Source organism: Canis aureus, chromosome 20, assembly GCF_053574225.1.
Source record: "Canis aureus isolate CA01 chromosome 20, VMU_Caureus_v.1.0, whole genome shotgun sequence".
Taxonomy (NCBI): Eukaryota; Metazoa; Chordata; class Mammalia; order Carnivora; family Canidae; genus Canis; species Canis aureus.
In genome coordinates this window covers 10972016-10998260 of record NC_135630.1, presented here as the reverse complement: position 1 = coordinate 10998260, position 26245 = coordinate 10972016, and the positions used below count along the sequence as shown (strand labels likewise).

The following is a 26245-nucleotide window of genomic DNA, read 5'->3' as shown; positions in this document are numbered from 1 at the left end:
GTTTATTTTCAACATGAGTCAACTACTAATACTAACTTCTCCTGAAGTGCTTTGACGAATAATTAACAGAAAGGACTCCCTGAAGATTAATGATGTGGCATAGGTTCCCAGCTAAAGCTACATAAACACTACATAAAAGGAATGCATATAAATCTATCACACATATTTTATACTGGACAACGCAGCCATCTGGGGGATGCAGGAGATTTATTGCTCAAGTGCTGCTGTTGTATATACAGTTCTCTCAGTGTTTTTCACATCTCAGTAGTTTTGTCTGGGAAGTTGTTTTAACCAGTTTCTCATCCATTATCATTAACAAATTCTTAAGCTATGACCTAAGTCATCTGCATTAGCCATTTACTACATCATTCACTCAAGTTGTGGACAATTTTCTTTTTATCGCTTTGAAAGCTATCAGGATACAAATTTATATAATGGCTTTAATTCTAAGTGTTTTACTGACATTCATTCAATAATCTGCTCAGTACCCTGTTTGCATATTATTGCTCTTAGTGTTTTCCTGGTTTCAGAATTGATAGGTAAGCTTATAAAAATGTTACACTTAATGAATATTTTTAATAAAATGGGGCTTTCTCTTGCCTTAACATTTTACTTTTTATAAATGATTCAAGAATAATTTTACTATTGATTACTATCAAAAACATCTCTTTGGTTATATTTTTACCCTGTATGTATTTTCCTCATTTTCTGAAGAGTATATATACCCAGAAAAAAATAGAAGTATTTAATGAGCATCTTAGTGATTCTTTTTATCACATTACCACTAATAAGACTAAATACTGAAAGAGATCGATATAAGGTAAATCTAGGAGCTGGTGTCTATCTAGTATGTAGTAAGGCCACTGTTAATCCCACAGAAAAAGACATGTATTAGGGATTTTACTCTGGTTTTTAGGACACCAATTTTCCTATTTTTGTATCTTTTTACAATTTATACTAAACATACTCAAACCTCTGTGCTAATAACTATGGAGAAAAATATTGAAATAAATTTAAAAGCGTTTAAATATTTTTAAAAACTTGTATTAAAACATAAATCATGTTTACAGTGATAAATGCATGTGTCTGTGCACACACATCATATATTGTTTCACTATTTGTTTCCTGTGTGACAGCTAGAAAGATGAAAATTCCTAACTCTCACTTACAATCATGAAGAAAAGATCATCTGTGTCTTGTGGATAAAAAAAACAGTAGAGCCTAAATCTTAGGAAAGGGATTTTGATGCATGATTTGAAAGGGAAAAGTAAGTATATAGAAGACTTTGAGATTTGAATTGTAGTTCGGTAAATTGGGAGATATCATTTCACATGTCACTGAGGAATGACTCAACCAAAGCTCAGTAATTTATTGTGTTACCCTATCCCAGACAGGACTAGACCTTGTGGCACAAAGATGAATACAAGATAATTCTCAATTTCAATGAGTTTATGATCTGATAATTCATGTATCCAGATCTTACCATGGAATAGCTCAGTATCAAAAGACATATGGAAAGAAAGAACTACACATTAGAGTATGATTTTATTCCTCTGTTCATGTGGAGAAAATCAGGGAAAAAAAATTTAGATAAACTTCAAATGACCTGGAAAGATGAATTAGGTTTTGGTAGACAGAAAACATTCCAGGTTGAAGAATCAGCATGAACACGAATAAAAGATATTGCTAGAAAGGAGTTTGGTCGCAGGTATCTAATATAGCACAAACTGAATCATGAATGTGGATATATTTCCGAGAAAAATATACATTTATCTTATTTCCTGAATTAAATTAAAAATTTAAGAATAACAAAAAGCCTACTGAGAAATGTCTTTTTGCCTTATAGTCTAAGTCAGAGAACCAAGTCACAAGGTTCTTATATAGCTTTCCAAATATATTCTGTGAATGCAAGCATTTCATTATTAATTTCTATTTTAACTTTTACACAAATAGTAGCAGAGGACATACTATTATTCTTCACAATTTTAAACTTATTTCTCTGAGATTGTTCCTTATCAGTTACGCCCTCCTTAAATTTATATAAAATGAAAATTGAGTTAACTAGTTGCAGCAAGGTAATGAGTTACAGTCTGATTGCAAGGATCTGTGGAGTGAATTTTTGACCAGAAAGTGGGGGCATCTTGAGTAGACTACCATCAAGTAGTGGTAGTGAGAGGAAGAGACAAAAAGAGACAATTGCTTAAAGAGCTGTTTTAGAAGTGACAAATAATAATGGAACTAAATCAGTTTGGCTGGTAAAAAGATTTCTATTTAATACCAAATTCCAACACTTATTAAGTCTAAACTGTGGAATTAGTCTCATCCTGTCCTGAGCTTCAGTTACTACATTTGTACAATGGAGAATAATAACAATTAATTCACAGAATCATGTGAATAGTTCAGTAATATTGAAGTGAATATTCCCATGGCCTATAATATGAATTTTATGGGATTTTTTTCATTATTTACTAAATATCCATCATTTTAAAACAAAATCCTATATTATCAATATATCTTAATTATGTATTATACTATGTTTAGTTTTTATTTTCATTTTACATATTTAATTATTCATCTAGTATTTTGAGTTATATAAAGTAGAATACAATGACTAGTCATTTTATTAGAGTAATACTGGCTGCTGGAAAAAGCAAACTCCAAAATTTCAGAGCCTTCACACAGCAGTTTATTTTCCACTTATGAATACCTTCCAGTGCAGCCCAAATTTCTTGATAAGTGGGGGAGTGGCTTTGCTACCCGCACAGTGACTAGGAGACTCAGATCCCTATCATCTTGTGCCTCTCAGTCCTCCAGGGCTTAGAGTTCTCTGCTTCCAGACAGTAGAGACAGACGCTATGGAGAAGCCTTATCTGCTCCTTAAATGCTCTTGTCAAAAAGGGATGCTTACCATTTCTGTTCACATCTCACATGACTACAAATGCATGCGAAAAGCTGGTTGCTTTTCAGTGAAAACTCTACACTCTGGAATGAAGACCATCAATTTTGGTCAATAGCTAGCAATTTCAGGCACATTAGTCCAATATTGTAATTCACAAATGAGGAAAGTTAAGACCTAGCAATTGTGAATTCAATGGAGATATTTATCGCTTTCTTATGGTGTTTCTTTGATCTAATGTTATTTGGTAATAATGTTTGGTAATGGGTAGAACTTCATTCAACTACGATGGGCATGAAAGAAGAAAATGTTATATTATTGTACAAGGCAGACAATAATGTTGGTCAATATATTCACTTTTAATTATAGGGTATAGCATTTCATTTTTCCTTTTCAAATCATTACTTAGTATTAAGGATTTATTATAAAATATGACATTCTTAAGAAGATCTACAATTTGCTGCTGAGTCTTCATTTGGGAATTTAGCACCTCGGTTGCATATATCATGATAATGCAAAAGCATTATTCTGTTTTATGCTGCCTGCAGAATCAACAGGAGAAAAATGAGAACTGCCTGTGCTGCATGAGCCATAGTTTAACTGTGAAGAATACAATTGAAATGGAGGATGCTAAAAATTCTCTCAGCTGTATTTAGAAAAATTGGTCCAGCATTTTCCATTAATCAGCACAAATATTTTTCTAAGTATACACTTGAAGGCCTTTGCATCTATACTCAATTATGGAGGCAGCAGGAAAATTATGTTCTTTGAATATAAAATATTGCTAAGTTATTCAAAAAGGGCTCTTGGAAGCTCTTCAAAGAGAATACTATAATATAGAAAAAGTCTCTTGTGTAGATGTGTCAATTATTGCTATTTCATCAATATATCGTTTTTTTTTTACTAAGAAATGAAATTATTTTCAAATCCTGATTGAATAAATGAAGAAGAAACACGATATTATATATGCAGAAATATTTATTCATTCAACCACCAAATGAACATCTACTAGATGCCAGGCATTGTTCTGGATGTTAGGGATACGACATAGAACAAAATTCATGACTTCACCAGTTGCCCATTTTTCCTTTATTTTATAAACATGGAACTCTTTCTTTAAGCAACAAATTGAAAAATACTACACAGATTCAGGAGGCTGTCTCTGAGGGATGAATTTCCTTGGATTGCCTGCTTTGAACTTCAGAACTTTTACTAGGTGTGGAATAAAAATACAGTGTGGAGTAAAGATCTGGATAGACATTAATTATAATAGCTGGCAATTCCAGAAAAGGGATTTTACTAACTGGTGAAGGCCAACTCTGCCCTACAGAGGAAGAGCCAGCAGAGGGAGATGAAGCAGATTTGTGAGAAAATATCCAAGCACTAGGACTTTGAAAAACACTAAATAGACTTTTCAAAGACTAAGACTTCATAAGTCTTTTGGTATGAAAACGTATCAGTTGCCAAATTTATAATTTTAAAATTATTCTTTGAAAAAAATTACCTTCTGTTATATGATGGATAATGTATTTAGAAGTTAATGAAGTTAGTGCCAGGTTTCTTTTTATTATTATTATTTAAACATTTTATTTATTTGAGAGACAGAGAGAGAGAGAGCTTGAGCAGAGGGAGAGGGAGAAGCAGACTGCACTGACTGCAGAGCCCGATATGGGGCTCATTCCCATAAAGCTGAGATCATGCATGACCTGAACTGAAATCAAGTCAGCCGCTCAATCAACTGAGCCACCCAGGTACCCCAGGTGCCAGGTTTCTGATATTTAGTCAAGACGTGTGTTACATCCCCAGAAACTAAACTTGGCTTTTTGATTCAGGAGTTATACAGGTTTCGGCCATAATTCACAATTATTAGGCAATATAAAAGTGAACAATCCCTTAGCAAAAAAAATTGGGGAGTGGTGAGTCAGTTTTTAAAGTTGGTAAGATAATATTAATGTATTTTAGTGACTGGAAGACTGATTGATTGAAAGAGTAGAATTTCTACAAAGCTCATGGTAAGTTAAACACAAAAATCTTCTTACTATGCCATGGCTTATACTTCATGCATACAGTTGAAAAATCTTTTATGAGTGAAAAGTTCATAAATATTTTTCATTCATGTATTATTGTTTTGCTTATAATTCCATTCTATGGCTCACTGGGGAACTGTAAGTTTATGTGTCCATGTGGGAAATGAACACAAGTGATAATTATAAAATGGTATTACAATACTGAAAAATTAAAAAAAATAATGAAAAATATCCATTTGTTAATTTATGGGTTTATTGCAACAAGGACTTTGCATATTCTATCATAATTCTTATTTTTCTATATCAACATCAACATTCTGCCTCAGTTGGAAGCATCACTGGTAAAACAAAAAGGGAAATAGAGTAAGATTAATATCTGAGGTGATATAGTTTGTACTTTGTATCCTTTATACTTAAAGTGTGGTCCACAAATTAGCAGCACCATATTACTGGGAGTATATTAAATTCAGAATCTGCATTTTTAAAGATTCCCAAATAATTGTATGATCACTCTTAATTAGAGAGGACTGTCTGGTCTATGCAATAACCTTTCTGCTTCCTCTTTGCTATCAGGATCTGCATTCTGTTCACATTTTGTGAGGGGATCTTGTTTTTTTAACTAATTAGTTTATTTGAGAAAGAGAGAGAAAAACAGAGAGAGGCAGAGCATGTTGGAGAAGGGCAGAGGGAGAGAGAGTATTAAGCAGGCTCCGTGCTGATGTGAGGCTCCATCTCACAACCCTGAGATCACAACCTGAGCTGAACCCAAGAGTCCAGGTTTAACTGACTATACCACCCAGGTACTACCCCCAGGCATCCCTTGAAGGGTCATGTTAATCATGATCCCTTCACAGCCCTGAGCAAATAAAAGATGATTAGACTAAGCCATACATGATGATCTAATTCCTTTCTCCTATGTTTCAGTACAGGCATGTGATGCGACACTAAAGAAACACCATAGAAAATATTTGGGGGGCTTATAGACTAAAAATGTCATCACTCTCAAAAAGACACACCAAACAAGGACAGGTCTCCTCTTAGCCTCTGGATATTTTCATTCTGCAAGTAATATCTGCAATGGCCATAACCCTCTTGGGACGGTGAGGAGAAGACAAGGGAATAGCAAAGAAGCTGAGCTATAGTCTGTAAGACCTACAGCTCATTTATCCAGTCCCAGAAACCCTCTGCTTCCAGCAGAGGGAAGTTAATACTTAACTTAATAAGTTAATACTTATTAACGAGATCATAAATTTTCTCAATAACCTACTTTCTCGTATTTTCATATTTTGAGAAATATGAAAATATTTTGTATTTTCTCAATGACCTACTTTTGCTTGGCCTCTGTCACTTATATGAGCAGATATAGTAACTTAAAATCAGCATCGGGATCCATAGCTAGATTAACTACATTATTTGTCTTTAAATCTGCACCTACCAAATCCATGGATGGGATCGTTTTTGTGGATGGTGTTAAAGAATTACAGGCAAATGATATGTTTCCAAAGGAATGGCAGCCTCAAGATCAGAAGACTTACTTGCTGAATTATGATTGAAACAGAAATTCGATTTAAATTTTCCTCTGTGAATTTTCCTCCTACTTAAAGATTAAAATGATTAGTTTCCTATATTCTGTTCTATCAATTTGGAAAAAAGAGCAAAAACAGAAGCCTAAATCTGGATCGTGTTTTTAAGGTTTTTAGTGATTTCCCTAAATCATAATAATTTAATTATTGCCACTTATAGCTTCTTCCAAAAATCACTTGGGGAAAGCTCAATTTAAGAGCAAAACTAGGGCTTATCTTTCACGTTTACTGTATAAAGCCAAACAGCATTTTTATTAGATATATATTTTTATTAGGTATGTGCTCCTTAGATATGTAGAATATAAATTCTGCTAGAGAATATCGATCTAAAATATATGTATACTTACATATATTTTACTCAGAAAAACTTCATGAATTTTTAACATATCAGGCCATTGCATTTTCACTTAGTGATCATAGGCATATCTTATTCCTTCGGTTTAAATAATTGCTATTTATAAAAGTGTGGCAGATGATATTGTTCCAAAATTTGCCACAGAATTATTTCTGGTCCCAATTGCTGTTTCAGAACATTGTCACTGACTGTCAAGAGGTGCAGTTTATTTCCACACTTAGACGTGCTTGTGACTGGTCCGACCAATAGACTATGGAGGAAATGATGCTGTGTCACTTCTGAGGCCAGGCCAGTGGAAGGACATGACTTCTGCTTTAGCCTCTTTCTTGGTACACTTACCCCAGGAACTCAACTACTTACCTTAAGAAGGCTCTAGCTACATGAAGAGGCCTCAAGTAGGCCTTGGGTGACAAGCAGTATTAACTGCCAGAAAAGAGATTGAACAAGCCTTCAGTTAATTCTAGTCCACAGCTCAGCCTTCTCACTCTCTGACTGAAACATTTTGGTGTCCAGTCCCTTGCAATGTACCTTTCCTGAATTCTTGACCCACAGACTCTGTGAGTCTAATAAATGGATGTTTTCTGCCACTATAGTTTGAAATTTCTTAAATAAATTTAATGCACTCTCTCAAGTCTTAGAAAGATATGTCATTCAACATGTCTATTAAGCTAAAACTCTGCTAATAGTGAGTCAGTTGGTCAATAGAGAGAAGCTGGGCTTCATGTCCTATAAAATCATATTTGAATTCTGATTCCATGAGTTCTGCTCCAATTACTTCAACTTTCTGAACTATAGTTTCCCTACCTTAAAAATAAAGATAAATATTCCTTTTTCAGAATTATGATGAGATGATGATTAAATATAAAACCTATAACCTATTACATAATACATAGTAGGTAATAAATAAATGTTTTTGTAACATGGATGATTCGGAACTTTATAAGAATAGTAATCGTGAACATTTACTTGAGTACTTACAATGTGTTAGATATCAGCATCATGCTTGGCATGTGTTGTCTCAAGTAGTAGATAATTTAACACACTAATTTTTTTTCACATTACATGATTTTATACACATTTGATTTGTGTCTCAGAGACTTCATACAATTAACTCATTCAATACACAAGACTGCTCATGCCATAGGCTGCGTCACCTGTTGTTAATAAAAATAAAATTGATAAGATCATCTTTAAAATACAGATGAAAGATCAAAATATAGGACTCTAATAGAGAATCTCAAATTACTACAGATACCTTTCATACAAAGGAATTTTAGTTTAAAGAATAAATCTAAATTTCTACTAATACACGGGGGTAATACTAAAGAGTAGAACTTGCATAATTTCAGGGTGGTATAGCCATGGGCTGCCTTGTGCAAAGAATGTATCACGTGTTCTGTAAACATTTGGGTTTAAAAATATGTGATTAAAAAAACAATTGGTTGAGTTTCAGTGTGCTACATATATTAATAAGAGCTCTATTGATAAAGACACAAAATATTACACTAATGATCCATTATTCTTTGATTTCACATTTGAATGTGTGAGCTGAGAAAACTAATCATGTGAGCACACACACTTTCAGAAACATGTAACCATCTGGAGTATCTTTAGTAGCAGAAGCCAATATTTGTGCTGTTATTTTCATTATAGGCCTTTCAGTGAAACTCTCTCCAGACAAGCAGGGAGCCAAGAAAAGAAATTAGTGGCCATTCAAGGACATGGCTCAAAGACAATTCTATTCTATTAGCGTATATGTAGCTTTTCTAAAAGCTGTGATAAATTTCCCCCAAATGTGGTTTGTCCAAGACCAACATCTATTCAGAACATGAAATGGAAGGGAAAAACTTCCATGGTTCATTTAAACAGCTTCTTAATGTCAGAGAATTTTTAGCTGAAGAAAGACATTGCCTTTATTCTTAGCTTATGTTGAATGAATAATTCAGAATGAAAGCAGTTGCAGCATAATGATAAAATTACATAAATCAAAGAGTAGCTGCTCGAGCCAAATATCTGCAGGAAAAAAAAATCACATTTCCTACTCTTCTGTTTACTTAGAGGCTTATTTTGTTTGTGCAGATGTTCCAAAAACTATCATTACATGTGTTTCTTTGCGATATTTATAACCTAATTGAATGCTTGCTCTAAGAAATTTTACTTCACTATTCAATGTATCTTTTAGCCTGATTTGTTTCTTACTGTCCAACAGAACCTATACTTAATGACGGGGAAAGTTCCAGGTAAATGACCATCCTGAGACTAAAATTGAGAGTAGAAGAAGGGAGGGGATTAATAATTATCAGAGGCCTGTTTTGTGCTAGGTGGCAGATGGTTTGCTATTTTTTCCCCTCACAACAGCTTTCTGAGTTATAACAATTTCTGATTTTTCAGATAAATTTAGCTTGGTGTAGTTTTTTATTATCTAAGATCGCACAAGTACAAAGCAGTGGGATCACACTTGAATAGTCTGACTGCTTTTTCCAATATATAAGAGAACAATAATTCAAGTAATCCAAGTGACTTTAAAACATTTATTTATTTATTTATTTATTTATTTATTTATTTATTTATCTATCTATCTAAAGATTTTATTTATTCATTCATAGACAAAGAGAGAGAGAGAGGGAGAGACACAGGCAGAGGGAGAAGCAGGCTCACTGCAGGGAGCCTGATGTGGGACTTGATCCCAGGTCTCCAGGATCAGGCCCTGGGCTGAAGGTCACACTAAACTGCTGAGCCACCTGGGGTGCCCCTAAAGCAAATATTAAAAACCAAACAAACAAAAAACAACAACAACAACAACAACAACAACAAAAACACCAGAAATTGCAAAGTTTTTAGGCCCAGAGTTTAAAAATAGTATGACTAGTACTTGGACAATTTAAATAAATTTTATTTTGAAAGTCTTGACTTTTAGGGGTGCCTTTTAGCAAAATGATTTTCCCCTTGTTAAGGCAGAGTCACATTTTAATACAGAGATTCCTGGACTTACTTGCAAAAGAAATCTTAGCCTGAAGCTCACTGCTTGGAAATGGGCCTCTCCTCTGATTAGATTCATGCTAAAATCCTCCACATGTCAAATAAACTTAAGAATAAAAAGTCATATCTGCACAATTGTCTGAATAGCTTATTGATTCAGATTTTTTTTAAAAAATAGTGAGTTCAGCAAAATCAGAAGGGCAACAAAAGCAATCATTTCAGCCCAAATGGTCCATTCCATAGCTGCATGCAGTCACAAATAGAAGAGAGAGCTATCTCCATCAACATAAGGCTGCACATTGTCACTTGCTGTACGCATTATCTATTTCCTTACCGAGGGGGAAATCAATGAAGCCACTTTTTTTGCCCAGCATTGCTTGAAATATTTATAGAAATTTATTGTAGAGGGTCAATTTTGATGCATAAATTTTAATATTCTAATTGCTCATATATAAATTACTACAGTGTTTCTGGGTAAAATAATCTTAAAAATAAAAATATGATTTTAACCACTGTTGGTTTTTATAATATATCAAGTTCCGTGCTGTGCTTTTCCTTTCACGAGCCTGTACAAGGCAAATAATTGCATGGAATTATTGAAGCTTTCAGGTAAAAGAGAGTATTAGAGGTCACCAAAGGCCACATCCACAGGAGTGCATTAACCAAGGAACTATCTTGGAAATTATCTGTATTATATATTTATTCAGCTTCTGTGCAGATGCTCCAAGTAAGAAGGTCATGTCTACCTATGTAATGAACAGACCCTTTCACTAACTTTTGAAATTTTTAATTTTTTTCCTCATACTTCAACTCTTTACACCTATATCTACCATTAAAGAGCCACATCCTCATTTCCATGCCAAAATATACTTGATTTCCTATAAGTTCAAAATAAGAGCACTTTATCGTGGTCGGAAAATTACCATATTTTTGACCTAATAAATAAAATATTGACAGAAGCCATTTTATGTTTCTACTACAGAGATTGCTACTATTTTATGTAGAAGGTCATAAGAGTAGTGGCTACTTATAGTCCATTAGGCATCTGAGTGTCAAAGAGAAAGCTAGAAAATAAGGGGGTATTAAGTTTTCATTTAATATATGACATGATTGTAGCTAAAATAGCACTAGACAAAATCATAATTACTACATCTTCATAAAACCTCGATCAAGTAATTATTGCACAGATAGCTAATATTTAGCAGAAGATGGAAATGACTTTCTGGTAGCTACCATTTTTTTAAACTTCTGTTGTTAAAAATTGGTGTACTTATCAATAATAGCCTGTTAGTTCAATTCCAAATTTTCTCCATTAAAATGAGCTGTCTCTATAATTGAACTATATTTTATATCACAGGAGAAGTATTTCTATCTGCTCTATTTTAATAAAAAATAAAGGAGCCATTATACAGCTTGCTATTTTATACATTCTTGTCTTTTAAAAATGCATAGAAAATAAAGACTTGATGTTCTAAACTTGAGATGCAGTTGCCACGACAACCAAAAAACACAATACTGCATACCACTATTCAAATGGTATTTGAATATCAGAAAGAATCTATTACATTATGTATGATTTTCTCTAGATTTAAATAATAATAATCCAGTCTTTTGCTTTAAATAGATATATTTATTATAATTCTAGTATAGGAAGTTGGTTTAAGAAAAAAAGCATATAGATATATAACAAATAAATCATTCTAAGGAATTCCATGATTTTTCTTAAATTGCTGATTTGCATAAATAGATTTGTCATAGTAGAAGATTTTCCTTGGTACAAAATAAAGATGCAAATGAATTTAATATTCAGTGAATTAAATGGTTGCCCTAATGTAAATTTCTACCAATACACAAGTCTAAACCTAACCCCTCCCCAATTATTCATGGGGACACTTCCAAGTATGCTTTGTACTACAGTATCCTCATAAGCACACCAATACATTTCACTGTACTTACTAGCTTTCTCTAAACTTGCATTCTAGCACACTCTCTGAATTTTGCTACCAACAATGCTATCTTCTCAATCACTCAGGCTCAAATATAGTTATGTTTGACTTTTTCTTTTCCTTGTCATCATTATTGAATTCATTAACTACTCTTTTGGGGTCTACCCAGGAGAATAATATTCTGATGTTCCTTTAATTTAAATATTGGTTCAATATTTATTTTGATTTATTTGAAGAAAAATTAAATCTTGTACTAACGAAAGCTTATTTATTTTTATGTTAAATATGCATATTTCCTAAAGTAGCCCCAATTGTACAGACACAGGAATCAGGAGATGGAAGAATGGAAGAGGTCACAGGAGCACGTGATAACAAGAGTGGAAAAGCATCTATATTATACTACTTGGTTTTGCTGGAGCTATGAGAAACCAAGAGAAGTTTTTCAGAAGGGAAATTACTTAATAAAATTTTATAGGAAATAGTTCTCATAGAAATATGGAGAATGACCCAAAAGAAGAGATTAGTGGCAGAAAAGCAGGTAGAAATCTCCTACTATAATTCAAGAAATAGAAAATGAGGAGACCAAATAGAGTATTCTTAGTGAGATTTTAAAAGAGTTAATGAATTGGGGACTCCTGGGTGGCTCAGTGGTGGAGCATCTGCCTTTGGCTCAGGTCGTGATCCCAGGGGTCCTAGGATCGAGTCACACATCGAGGTCCCTGCATGGAGCCTGCTTCTCCCTCTGCTTGTGTCTCAGCCTCTTCTGTGTGTGTCTCTCATGAATAAATAAATAATTAAAATCTAAAAAATGATTTAAAGAAATGAAAACTTGTCCTGGTGTTTTAAAATAAGAAAACATTAAAGAAAGGGAAAGAATAGTGTTTTAGATGTATCTTGAAGGATTGTAAGAAATTTCAAAAAATGGGAAAATACAGAGTCCTTGAAACAGAAAGGAGAAACACATACATGAATTTAGTGAACAGGGTAGCACTTGTTTATAGACAATAAGATTATTTTTATAAATGAGAAGTCGAAAAGAATAGGCAAACTGGAAAAGTAAAAATATGCTTAGTATCTTTATGAAAGTCAGATCAGGAGACTTTTCATTAAAACAAATTTGGAAAAGTAAAAATATGCTTAGTATCTTTATGAAAGTCAGATCAGGAGACTTTTCATATAATAAATTTGTTAAATACACATAGCCTTATTTAAGATTCTGAATTGTTTTAATGTAACAAATTTAATTACGTCAATAACTGGTAGACTAATTTCACTAGGCAGTTTTGATAAACTAATTATTCTGAAATTAATCTTTATTAAACTAATGTAAAATCAGGACTGTACAAAGGATATGTGTATTTTATTTATGAAATAATTTTAGACTAAACATGGAATACTGAATACAACTAGAGTAGATGAGATTTCAACTTCTTTTTGAGATTAATTGAATAATAAAAAGGAAAAGGAAGAGAGAATGCTGAATTCCAACCAACAACGGGGGAGAGTAAGGAGCAAGACAATTTAAAAGCAGAACTTTCTAGAAAAAGGCTTAGGAATTGAAGCCTCTAGCTAAAGGTGTAAGTGGAGGTGAAGCCAGATACTGAAAAGAGGATTGATCAAAATTCTGTAATAGGGACCATTTAGGATAGGCAATGTCTCCATTACATTTCTCTAGATAATATCTCTTTTCCCACTTTGGAAAGTATATTCTGTGGAAACTGGATTAAAATCTCCAACACTAGTGACATTGGGCAAGATGAAACAAAGGACACCCTCCAAACAGAAGGAGAAATCTCCATAGTAAAAGGAGTGACTCCTAATTGTCAACTGTATCTGGGCTGACAACATGTACCACCTTGAAGGAAACTAGATAATTCTTCTCGGGAGGAGAACTAAATCACCTTAAAATTATCTTTTCAAATTCAGATTTTGGAGTCCCCAATGAAATGTCAGCTGCTCTGCCATGACTTCAAACATCCTCTCCGCAGACTAGAGCTTCTAATTGTCTTTTCATCATTTCTACAGGAGTAATAGAAGGATGAAGGAATATTTAGTATTTACATTTTGTATCTATGGGATGATAAATCACAAACTTCTAGCATGCATCCAGGAGTAAGTATCCATGACTTGGATGACTGAATGTGAACCTTCTCCCCAGGGTTAAATGTTTTGGGCAAATTCTGAAAAAGTTATACAGAACATGCTAGAAAGATCATAGATGATCCTAGATTCTCCTCAAATAAAACTGAGTTAAAGTTATATGAATGAAACATCTGATTGTTTTTCAAAAACTCTTGTAAAACTTCATCTAAAATAATAAAAATCACTTACATTTATGCACTTACATTGTTTGTTATTTTTATATTTGAAAACTAAAGCCCTGGACTTACTATGAAGCTCTATTAGTCAAGCTAGCATGTATTGGCAAACGCCTGACAAATAGATCACCAAAAAAGAATGGAGAGCCTAGAAATAGACCACTATAAATATAGTCAACTGATCTTTAACAAAGGAGCAAAGGCAATACAATGGAGTAAAGATAGTCTCTTCAGCAAATGGTGCTAGAACTGAACATTTACATGCAAAAAAAAAAAAAAGAATGTAGACATGGACCTTACATCCTTCATAAAAATTAATTCAAAATGGATAAAAGCACCTAAATGTTTCACACCAAACTATGAAACTCCTAGAAGATCACGTGGAAGAAAACCCAGATGACTTTGGGTAAGGTGATGCTTTTTTAGATACAACACCTAAAGGCATAATCCATAAAAGAAAGAATTGAGAAGCTGAATTTCATCTAGATTAAAAACTTCTGCTCTGTGAAGACATTAAGAGAATGAGAAGAAGAGGCACAAACTTGGAGAAAACGTTTGCAAAAGACACATCTGATAAAGGACTACTTTCCAAAATATTCAAAGAACACTTAGAACTAAACAATAAGGGCAGCCTAGGTGGCTCAGTGGTTTAGTACTGCCTTCAGCCCAGGGCCTGATCCTGGAGACCCGGGATGGAATCCCACATCGGGCTCCCTGCATGGAGCCTGCTTCTCCCTCTGCCTGTGTCTCTGCCTCTCTCTCTCTCTCTCTCTCTCATGAATAAATACATAAATAAATAAATAATCTTTAAAAAACCTCAAGAATAAGAAGAAAAGCATCTCTATTTTAAAAATAGGCCAGAAGCCTTAAGAGACACCTCACCAGAGAAGGTATACAGATGGCAATTAAACATATAAAAATCCTCTATATCATATGTCATTACAGAAATGCAATTAAACCACAGTGAGATATGCCTAGGATGGCCAAACTCTGAAATACTGCTAATACCAAATGTTGGTGAGGATATGGAGCAAGAGGAAATATACATTGCTGGTGGAAATACAAAATTTTACAGCCACTTTGGAAGATGATTTGTCATTTTTTATAAAACTAAGTGTACTCTTACCTCAAGATCTAGGAACTGTGCTCCTTGGTACTTACCAAAAGAAGTTGAAAACTTATGTCCACACAAAAATCTGCATATAGCTGGTTATAGCAGATTTATTCATAATTGCTAAAATCTAGAATTAACCAATAAGTCCTTCAGTAACTGAATAGACAAATATATTGTGGCACCCCAGATTATAGAATATTATTCAGCACTGAAAATGTGCTTTCAAGTCATGAAAAGACATGAAGAAACTTTAAATGCATATAAATAAATGAAAGAAACCAATCAGAAAAGGCTACATATAATATTCCTCCAACTGTATAAACATTCTGGAAAAGGTTAAACCATGGAGACAAGAAAAACACCTGTGAGGGATGAGAAGAGATGAATGGCAGAGCACAGAGGATTTTTAAGGCAATGAAACTATTCTGTATGATATTATAATGATGGATATATATATATATATATATATATATTTACAATGATATAATATATCATTAATATATATAAATATATAATATATAAATATATAATGTATAAATAAATATATATAAATATAAATATAATTTATAATATATCAATATATATCATTATATATTTGCCCAAATCTATAGAATGTATAACTCCAAGAGTGACCCTGGGATAAACTATGGACTTCTATTGAGTATGATGTATCAATGTAAGTTCATCCTTTATAATAATGTACTATACTGATGAATGATGTCAATAATAGGAAGGTTATGCAGGTTCAAAGAGTATATGGAAAATCTCTATACCTTTCTCACAAATTTTGTTGTAAACCTAAAACTGCTCTAAAAATAGTCTTAGGGGAAGATGGTGGGCAAGTAGGGGGACCTTAGGCTTGCCTTCTCCCACAAATACAAGTAGATAATTATCAAATAATTCTAAATACCACAGAAATTGACCTGAAGTTTGGCAGGATAAACTCTACAACTAAAGGTAGAGAAGAGGCCACATTAAGGAAAGTAAGGAGTGCAGAGATATGGTTTGGGAGAGAAATGGATTGTAGCCTCCTCCATGGCAAGGAGGGAGATGCTCTCCTGGAGAAGGGGGAGAGATGGATTAGCACACATGGAACACACAGGGAAGGTGACCCCTTAGCAACTGGCTTGGAAAGTGAGAGGGGCTGAATTTTCTGTTCTTACTACCAACAGGGCTGAAAGCTTGGAGTTCTAAACATCAGCAGGCTTAGATCAAGGAGAGCCCTGAAGCACTGGTGTTTGTCTTGGAGAAAAGGCAGGCCAAACAGCTCACAACTATACAGAGTGGAAAGTGATCTGAAGAGCACCTGGGGCACACAGCAGAGAGGTTATTTGCTCATCTGGGAGCATATCCCAAAGAGGCAGCATTCACAGAAAGGTCTCCCCACCCAACCCCTTATTTGAAGAGATAAAAGCTGAAAACTTCCTAATCTGGGGAAGGAAACAGATATCCAGACCCAGAAGGCACAGGGAACCTCCAAAAAAATCAGCAAGAGCAGATCCACATGAAGACATATTGTAATTAAATGGAAAAATATAGTGATAAAAAAAATCTAAAGCAGCAAGACAAAAGAAGACAATTGCATACAAGGGAAACCCTGTAAGACTATCAGATATTTTTCAGCAGGAACTTTCCAAGCTAGAAGGGAGTGGCATTATTTATTCAAAGTGCTGAATGGGAAAACTTTGCAGCCAAGAATACTCTGTCCAGCAAGGCTATCATGCAAAATAGGAGAGATAAAGAGTTTCCCAGACAAACACAAGGAAAAGGAGTTTATGACCATTAAACCAGCCCTGCAAGAAATAGTAATGGGGACTTCTGGTGAAAAAGAAAGACCAAAAGTAACAGTATGAAGGTAGGAAACACAAAAACAAAAAAGTGAACATTTTTGTAAAATATCAAAGAACTCACAAAATGAAAGAATGCAAAATATGACACTATATATCTAAACCATGAGTTGGAGATGAGTAAAGAATGGATTCAAACTTAAACAACCATCACCTTACTATTGACTGCTATATGCAGAAGATGTTATAAACAAACCTAATGGTAACCACAAATCAAAAAACTCTAATAAGTATGCAAAGAATAAAGAGAAAGAAATCCAAATATAATACTAAAGAAATCCAGAGAACCATAAAAGAGAGAAAGACAAGAAAGGATCAGAGAAAATCAGAAATAACCATAAAACAGATAATAAAATGGCAATAAATACATAGATATCAATAATTAATTTAAGGGTAATGGACTAAATGTTCCAATCAAAAGACGTAGGGTGACAGAATGGAAAAACACACACACACACACACACACACAAGACCCTCTATATGCTGCTTATAAGGGACTCATTTTAGACCTAAAGACACCTGTAGATTGAAAGTGAGGGGATGGAGCAACATTTATCATGCAAATGATGTCCAAAAAAGTTGAAATAACAATACTTATAGAGGAAAAAAATGGACTTAAAAACAAAGACTATAACAAGTGACGAAGAAGAATATTATATAATAGTAAAGGGGACAATTCAACAATAGATATAACAATTTTAAACATTCATGCGCCCAACATGGGAGCACCCAAAATACATAAAACAGTTATAACAAACATAAAGGAACTCATTGATAATAACACAATAATAGTAGGGGACTTTAACACTCCATTTACATCAATAGACAGATTATCTCAACATAAAGTAAATAAACAATTGAATGACTCACTCGACTAGATGAATTTAACATATATTCAGAACATTCCATCCTAAAGCAGCAGAAAACACATTATTTTCAGATGCACATAGAACATATTCCAGGATATATCTACATATTAGGCCACACGCATAAGAATGAAATTGGATCACAATCTCACACCATACGTAGAAATAAACTCAAAATGAATTAAAGACCTAAATGTGAGAACTTAAACTGTAAAAATCCTAGAAGAAAGCACAAGCAGTAACTTCTCTGACATCGGCCTTAGCAACTTTTTTCTAGATAGGTATCTCGAGGCAAGGGAAACAAAAGCAAAAATGAATTATTGGGTCTTTGTCAAAATGGAAAGCTTCTTCACAGCAAAGGAAACAATCAGAAAACATAAAAGGTAGCCTATGGGATGGGAGAAGATATATGCAAGTGAGGTATCTGATAAAGGCTTAGTATTCAAAATATATAAAGGATTCTTAAAGCTCGATACCCCCCAAAAAAGAATCCATCTCCGATTGACTTATTTCACTCAGCATAATACCCCCCAATTCCATCCACGTCAAAGCAAATGGTGGGTATTTGTCATTTCTAATGGCTGAGGAATATTCCATTGTATACATAGACCACATCTTCTCTATCCATTCATCTTTCGATGGACACCGAGGCTCCTTCCACAGTTTGGCTATTGTGGACATAGCTGCTATAAACATCGGGTGCAGGTGTCCCGGCATCTCAGTGCATCTGTATCTTTGGGGTAAATCCCCAGCAGTGCAATTGCTGCTCTCATTCATTTGGGGAATATAAATAATAGTGAAAGGGAATAAAGGGGAAGGAGAAAAAATAAGTGGGAAATACCAGAAAGGGAGACAGAACATGGAAGACTCCTAACTCTGGGAAACGAACTAGGGGTGGTGGAAGGGGAGGAGGGCGAGGGGGGGGTGACTGGGTGGCAGGCACTGAGGTGGGCACTTGACGGGATGAGCACTGGGTGTTATTCTGTGTTGGCAAATTGAACACCAATAAAAAAATAAATTTATTATTAAAAATAAAAAAAAATCCAGTCAATGTGCAGAAGACATGAATAGAAATTTTTCCAAAGAAGACACACAGATGGGTAACAGACACATGAAAAGATGATCAGCATCTTCATCAGGGAAATACAAATCAAAACTACAATGAGATATCACCCCACATCTGTCAGAATGGCTAAAATCAAAAACATAGGAAACAACATGTTGACAAGGATGTAGAAAAAAAGGATCTCTCGTGCCCTGCTGGTGAGAATGTAAATTGGTGCAGGCACTGTGGAAAACAGTATGGAGGTGTCTCATAAAGTTAAAAATAGAATTGCCCTATGGTCCAATAATCACACTACTGGGGATCTACCTTGGGAATACAAAGACACTAACTCGAAGGGATACATGCACTCCTATGTTTATTGCAGCATTTTTTACAAAAGCCAAGATATGGAAGCAGCCCAGATGTCCATCAATAATGGTCATATTTCCTTCCTGTCTAGAGTGCCCCCCATTTTACAACCTAAAAATTGGCTACTATTTCCATAAGCAAAGTATCTCCCAATTCAATCCCGTTGTGATACTCTTAAGATTCCTTTTCTTCCTTCTTTTCTACTTATGGTTCTCTCTGTCTGCAATGTTCTATTCTTAAACCTCCCCGTGACTTCTTCCCTATGTCAATTCAGATATCTACTCATCAGAAGTCACCTAATCACAATGAACTTCCTGGATCAACTTGAGAAATGGCCTCCAAGGATTGGCGGTGGAGGAAGTAACCAACCTAAGTAACGTTGGAGTAGAGTGGAACTGTAAGTCTAAAGACAAAGGAACTATACAGAAACATTGCACACTATCCTCTAAAGTCTTTCTCCAAGGCGTTAGGTATTAATTATTCTGAAACTACAACACACATATACTGGAACTGAACAAATAAGTAAATAAATAGTAAATGAGAGGAACCCTATTTCTCACATTGAAGAGGAAGTTTACAGATCAGCAGTGTAAGCACAAAGTCTAAGATGAATCATACAATAGAGGATTTTAGTTGGAGTCATCAGTCAAATATGAATTCATGTTTTGCCTAATACATAGATGCCCATATACTGTAGATATGTGTGTATATGTGGATAAATATACACACCTAAATCTCCAAGCTCTGTTGCTGAAAAGGCATAGAAGCCATGGCATTCTAGTAGCAACACGTGTACCCAATACTCATATCTTGGTTTCTAATATCTTTCTTAATAAAAAAGGTACTGGGACTCCTTGGAAAAATACCTTCTCAAGGGCTGGAACAGAGAAAATAAAAGTTGACTCTGGAGCATCTTTTGGTGTCAAAAAGCACAGACGCTTATTTATTTATTTATTTATTTATTTATTTATTTATTTATTTATTATTTTTAGCACAGAAGCTTAAAAAAAAAAAAAATAGGGCAGCCTGGTTGGCTCAGCGGATTAGCGCCTGCCTTCGGCCCAGGATGTGATCCTGGAGACCCGGGATTGAATCCCATGTCAGGCTTCCTGCATGGAGCCCACTTCTCCCTCTGCCTCTCTCTTTCTCTCTCTCTCTCTCTCTGTCTCTCATGAATAAATAAATAAACAAATCTAAAAAATAATAGATCTGAAAGGATAATGGCATATCAAGGAATATGGGAGACAACTGAATGATCTTTTAATGGCTAAATTAGAAACAATTTGAGCAAGAAAAAAATACAATAGTTGATTACACACCAGAGTATAAAAAGAAATATTTACAGGTCCTCTATTAATTTAATTATAAAGTAAATTTTAAATTTAATTAGTAGACGTATCTCCCATGCAAAAGAATTCCAAATAATTTACATAGATGTTATATTTTTAAGGTAATGGGGCATAACTTCTAACCCTTTATATGTGAACTGAACAGAGTAATTTCCTTGCAAAGAGTACAGTATAGAGACAAAAAGAGTTAGCTTATAGCAGAGAAACTTTAGTCAGGTTATTAAGGCTACCCTCAACATGTTGAGGATATAGTCACATTGATATAATGTGCTCTTGATATGATAGCATCTGTGGTCTTCTTCCCAAGACTTCTGCATTTTTAGTTTAATTTTAAGGAAAACTTTAGGCAAATCCAAATCAAGGGGCAGTCTGCAAAATTTCTGACTAGTACTCCTCAAAACTTTGATGGTCATCAAAAACAAAATATTAAGAACTATCATCTAAAGAAATGAGAAAATACAATGACTAAAAGTAATTTGAGAAAACACAATGACTAAAAGTAATATGGTATCCTGAATGGTATTTTGGAACAGAAAAAGGACATCGGGTAAAAACTAAGGAATTCAAATAAAGTATGGATGTTAATGAATATATATATCAAGATTGCTTCATAAAAAGAATGACATCTTGTCACTTGCAATGATATACATGGAGCTGGAGAGGATTACGCATAGTGAAATAAGTCTGTTAGAGAAAGACAAATACCATATGATTTCACTAATATGTGGAATTTAAGAAACAACAGACAAGCAAAAGGTAAAAAAAAAAAAAAAAAAGAGAGACAGAGAGAGAGAGGCAAACCAAGAAACAGACTCTTCACTATAGAGAACCAACCGATGGTTAACAGAGCAGAGGTGGGTTGGGGATGGGTGAAACAGGTCATGGGGATTAAGGAGGGCTTGTGATGAGCACTGAGTATTGTATGGAAGTGTTGAGGCACTATATTGTACATCAGGAAACTAGTATTACACTTTATGTTAACTAGCTAGAATTTAAATTAAAACTGAAAAAAATATTGTTTCATTAGATTGAACAAATCCATCATGTTGGTATGATATAAGCTATTACCAATGGAGTTTACTGCCTGTAGAATATGTATCTGTGCAAATGTTCTGCACATTGAAGACTATCTTAATTTTTTTTCATTATAGAACAGAATAGAATGACATATCCCCTCAACCTTAACTTCTAACCTCACACAAACTTTTTAAATCGTTTTTATTGTGCTAAAATATACATAACATTTAATTTATCATTTTAACTATTTTAGGTGAACATTCAGTAGCATTAAGTACATTCACATTGCTATGCAACCATCATCTCCATCTACCTCCAGAACTTCTTCACCATCCCAGGTTGAAACTATACTCATTAGATGATGGCATCCTATCCCTCCCTCCTCCCCAGCTCTTAGTAACCACCATTCTACTTTCTGTCTCTATGAATTTGATAATTCTACTACCTTGTACAGATGGAATCTTACAAAATTTGTTTTTTTCATGTTTGGTTATATTAATTAGCATAATGAGTTTATTTTTTAAAAGGATTTTATTTATTTATCATGAGAGACAGAGAGGGAGGCAGAGTCATAGGCAAGCTCTCTGCGGGGAGCCCAATGCGAGACCTAATCCCAGGACCCCAGGATCACAACATGAGCCAAAGACAGACACTCAACCACTGAGTCATCCAGGTGCCCCAAGCATAATAACGTCAAAGTTTATCCATATTGTAGCCTGTATCAGAATTGTATTCCTTTACAAGTTTGAATAATTTTTCCAAAGTCTATTATCTATCTATTTATCTATCTACCAATCTAAAACACATATACCATATATTATTTACCCATTACCTGTTGTAAACATCTGGGACACTTCCACCTGTTGGTTACTGTGAATAATATGGCTATGAATGTTGTAGAAATCTCTGTTCAAGTCCCAGCTCTTTGGGGTATATACCCAGAGGTAGAATTAATGGATCATATGGTAATTCAAATTTAATATTTTGAGGAACTTCCATACTGTCTTCCACAGTGGCTGTACCATTTCACATTCTTGCCAGCAATGCACAAGGGCTTTAATCTCTCCACATACTTGCCAATACTTGTTATTTCCTTTTTGTTTGTTTGTTGTTTTTATTCTGTTTATAATAGCCATCGTAATGGTGTAAAGTAGTATCTCACTGTGGTTTTGATTTGCATTTCCCTAGTATTTAATGATGGTGAGCATCTTTCATGAGCTTTTTGGCTACTTATGCATCTTCCTTGGAGAAATGTCTATACCTGTCCTTTGCCCATTTTTTTAAAGGTGATTTTTTGGGGGAGTGAGAGAGAAGAGAAGTAGAAGGAGAGAATCTCAAGGATACTCCACACTGAGCGCAAAGCCAGATGTGGAGCTTGATCTCATGACCCTGAGATCATGATCTGAGCCAGAATCAGAAGTCGAACCCTTAAACAACTGAGCCACCCAGGCATCCCTTGCCCATTTTCTAATTGGAATGTTTGTTCTTTGGTACTGAGCTGTGTGACTTCTTTATATACTTTGTTATGTCACATATGGTTTTATTTTTTTTTATTTTTATCATAATTTAATTAAATAACTATATATCTCCTTCTTTGTTCTCTTATTTGGTCAGTGTTTATTTTTTTGTTATTAAATATAAGGTCCTTTAAAGAAATGAATTTGAGTGGTTCAATTTTGTATCCAAATTGCCTTAAAAAATATGGGGCATATAATGGGAACTCCACAAATATTTGGTGACTGAAGGAATGAATGAATAAAGGAAAGCATAGAAAATATTTTTTTTAAATATTTTATTTAGGAGAGAGAGACACACACACACAGAGAGAGAGAGAGAGAGAGGCAGAGACACAGGCAGAGGGAGAAGCAGGCTCCACACAGGGAGCCTGATGTGGGACTCGATCCCGGGTCTCCAGGATCATGCCCTGGGCTGAAGGCAGCACTAAATTGCTGAGCCACCCAGGCTGCCCAAGCATAGAAAATATTAAGTGTCAAACTATTATATCGCATTGCATCATTTACATTTTTTCTTTTGAGTTGCAATAGTATCTTTTTTCTTTGATTCTGTGATGCTTTCACTATACAAAAATAATTCATAATTACATGTGTTTTAAGGATAAAAAATTTACTCCATTCATTTAGAATTTCAATTTTATGGGGCTCCTGCATGGCTCAAAGTCATTCTAGCATCCAACTCTTGATTTTGGCCCAGGTCATGATCTCAGGAATGGTGATGTCCAGCCTCAGGTTGGGCTCTGTGCTGGGCATGGAGCCTGCTTAAGATTCCCTCTCTCCCTCTGCCCCTCCTCACTTCTGCTCTCTCTCTCTTTCTCTGTCTCTGTCTCTCTCTCTCAAAAAAAAATACATTTTATTAGTATAACTTTAAAATTACACACTGTATACAGTCCATTGATTTAGTGGAAACCATGGTCAAAGGTTTATATCACCAAGTATTACAGTTTTTTTTGCCCTAAGCTATCTAATACTTAAAATTAAAATAAGTCCATTTTCAAATGTTTAGACAAATGAGACCAGACCAAAACTAACTACAATCTTGCATCAAAATTCCCCGAATGAACATTAAGTGAAACAGAAATTTATGACATAGTTTCTTGTAAAAAATATTAAACTGCAAAAAAATTTTCTAAAACATCAAATAATTCATTATTTATTCAGAGAAATTTATTAGACTCATGATACATGGACTTACTTTAATATATGAAGGCATATTTGGTGGTAAATTAATATAGGATTTTTCTTTCCATTTTTGTTTATTGTTCCATTATTACAAATTCACAATTTGTCAGGAGTCAGGCATGTGCAAATGTAAATTAATACTACTTCATAACACAGGTGTTAGCCATCAAATATTAGGTGTAAGTGGGGTCTTATTTTCTTGTTTATTTTCTTCTCATTTAATCCATTTTCCTCTGGTAGAAGTTAGATTCTGTTATAAGCTGAGGTGTGCCAGATAAAGCAGATTGTCTGACTCAAACTCCACTCCAATCTTCTTCCAGCATATGTTCTGTTGAAACCGGAGAGTCTCAACTAAAGTTTTCTAGACTCCCTTTCATCTGGGGTTCTCATGTGACCACTTATGGAAAATGATTATGGAAAGGAAAAGGGCATTAAGGAGATCAGATTGTGTAGTGAGGTATTTGATTCTTCTGATAAAGCTTTGTCAATGTTTCCTAGATTAATAGGTTCAAGGTAATTTGTCTCAAGAACAGTTTTGTCGGGGCACCTGGGTGGCTAAATTTGTTGTGTCTGCCTTTGGCTCAGGTCATGATTCCAGGTTCATCGAATTGAGTCTCACATCTGGCTCCCTGCTCAGTGGGGAGTCTGCTTCTCCCTTTGCCCCTGCCCCTACTTGTGCACTCTCTCTCTCTCTTCAAATAAATAAAGAAAGAAAAATCTTAAAAACAAACAAACAGCAATTTTGTCAACTGTGCAGCATCCAGGTTTGGTTTTGTTTCCTTTCTATATACTGTAAACTTCTAAAATTCTCTGGTAAATCGTTTTTAGGTGGATTTTGTGATTAACAAATAAGATCCTGACCTATCAAAGACAGACTCATAAAACTCCATGCCCTTACTACTTTATAACATTATTATAATTTCTTATCAGATTTAAATTTAATTGCCTTTAATTTTTTTTTTAATTTTTATTTATTTATGATAGTCACAGAGAGAGAGAGAGAGAGAGAGAGGCAGAGACATAGGCAGAGGGAGAAGCAGGCTCCATGCACCGGGAGCCTGATGTGGGATTCGATCCCGGGTCTCCAGGATCGCGCCCTGGGCCAAAGGCAGGCGCCAAACCGCTGCGCCACCCAGGGATCCTTAATTGCCTTTAAAAAAATAAATTGTACAATCCCCCTTACTCACAAGTGTATCCCTAACCCCTTATACAGTTGTGGAACATAATGGTTTCTTACTTAGTGACATGAATAAATGAGTGAGTAATGGACAAATGAAGAGATTAATAGTACTACACAAAACAGGTAAAAAGAATATAATTATATATTCTTATGTATACTATACACACTTATACACATAAACTATATAATATAAAACTATATAGTATATATAGTGTACATAGTCTATATATATAGTATATACAAAAAACTAGATAAGGTCTATAACTGAGAGGAAATATCCCTCTAAGATTCACTTCTTTCTGTGTAAAGTAGGTATAATATTTTTTACCTCACATATTTATTGTAGGAATTAAATAAAATAATGCTCTTAAATTACTCATTAGAGGGATCCTGGGTGACGCAGTGGTTTGGCGCCTGCCTTTGGCCCAGGGCGCGATCCTGGAGACCCGGGATCGAATCCCACGTCGGGCTCCCGGTGCATGGAGCCTGCTTCTCCCTCTGCCTGTGTCTCTGCCTCTCTCTCTCTCTCTCTGTGACTATCATAAATAAATAAAAATTAAAAAATAAATAAATAAATAAATGCCACTTCATATTATGGTCTGCAACTCTCAAGAGATTAGAATTTTTAAAAAAGATTTTTATTTACTTATTCACGAGA

At 34.5% G+C, this 26245-nt stretch overlaps 1 long non-coding RNA gene across 2 annotated transcripts in view; it reads left to right on the top strand.

Annotated features, from left to right (window-relative positions):
- Window positions 1-26245, top strand: part of LOC144291480 (uncharacterized) — a 148613-nt gene that overhangs the window by 9124 nt on the left and 113244 nt on the right. For both annotated transcript variants that reach the window (XR_013358755.1, XR_013358754.1), the window contains exon 2: window positions 19620-19742. This is a non-coding gene — a long non-coding RNA (uncharacterized LOC144291480). The remainder of the gene's footprint in view (window positions 1-19619; window positions 19743-26245) is intronic.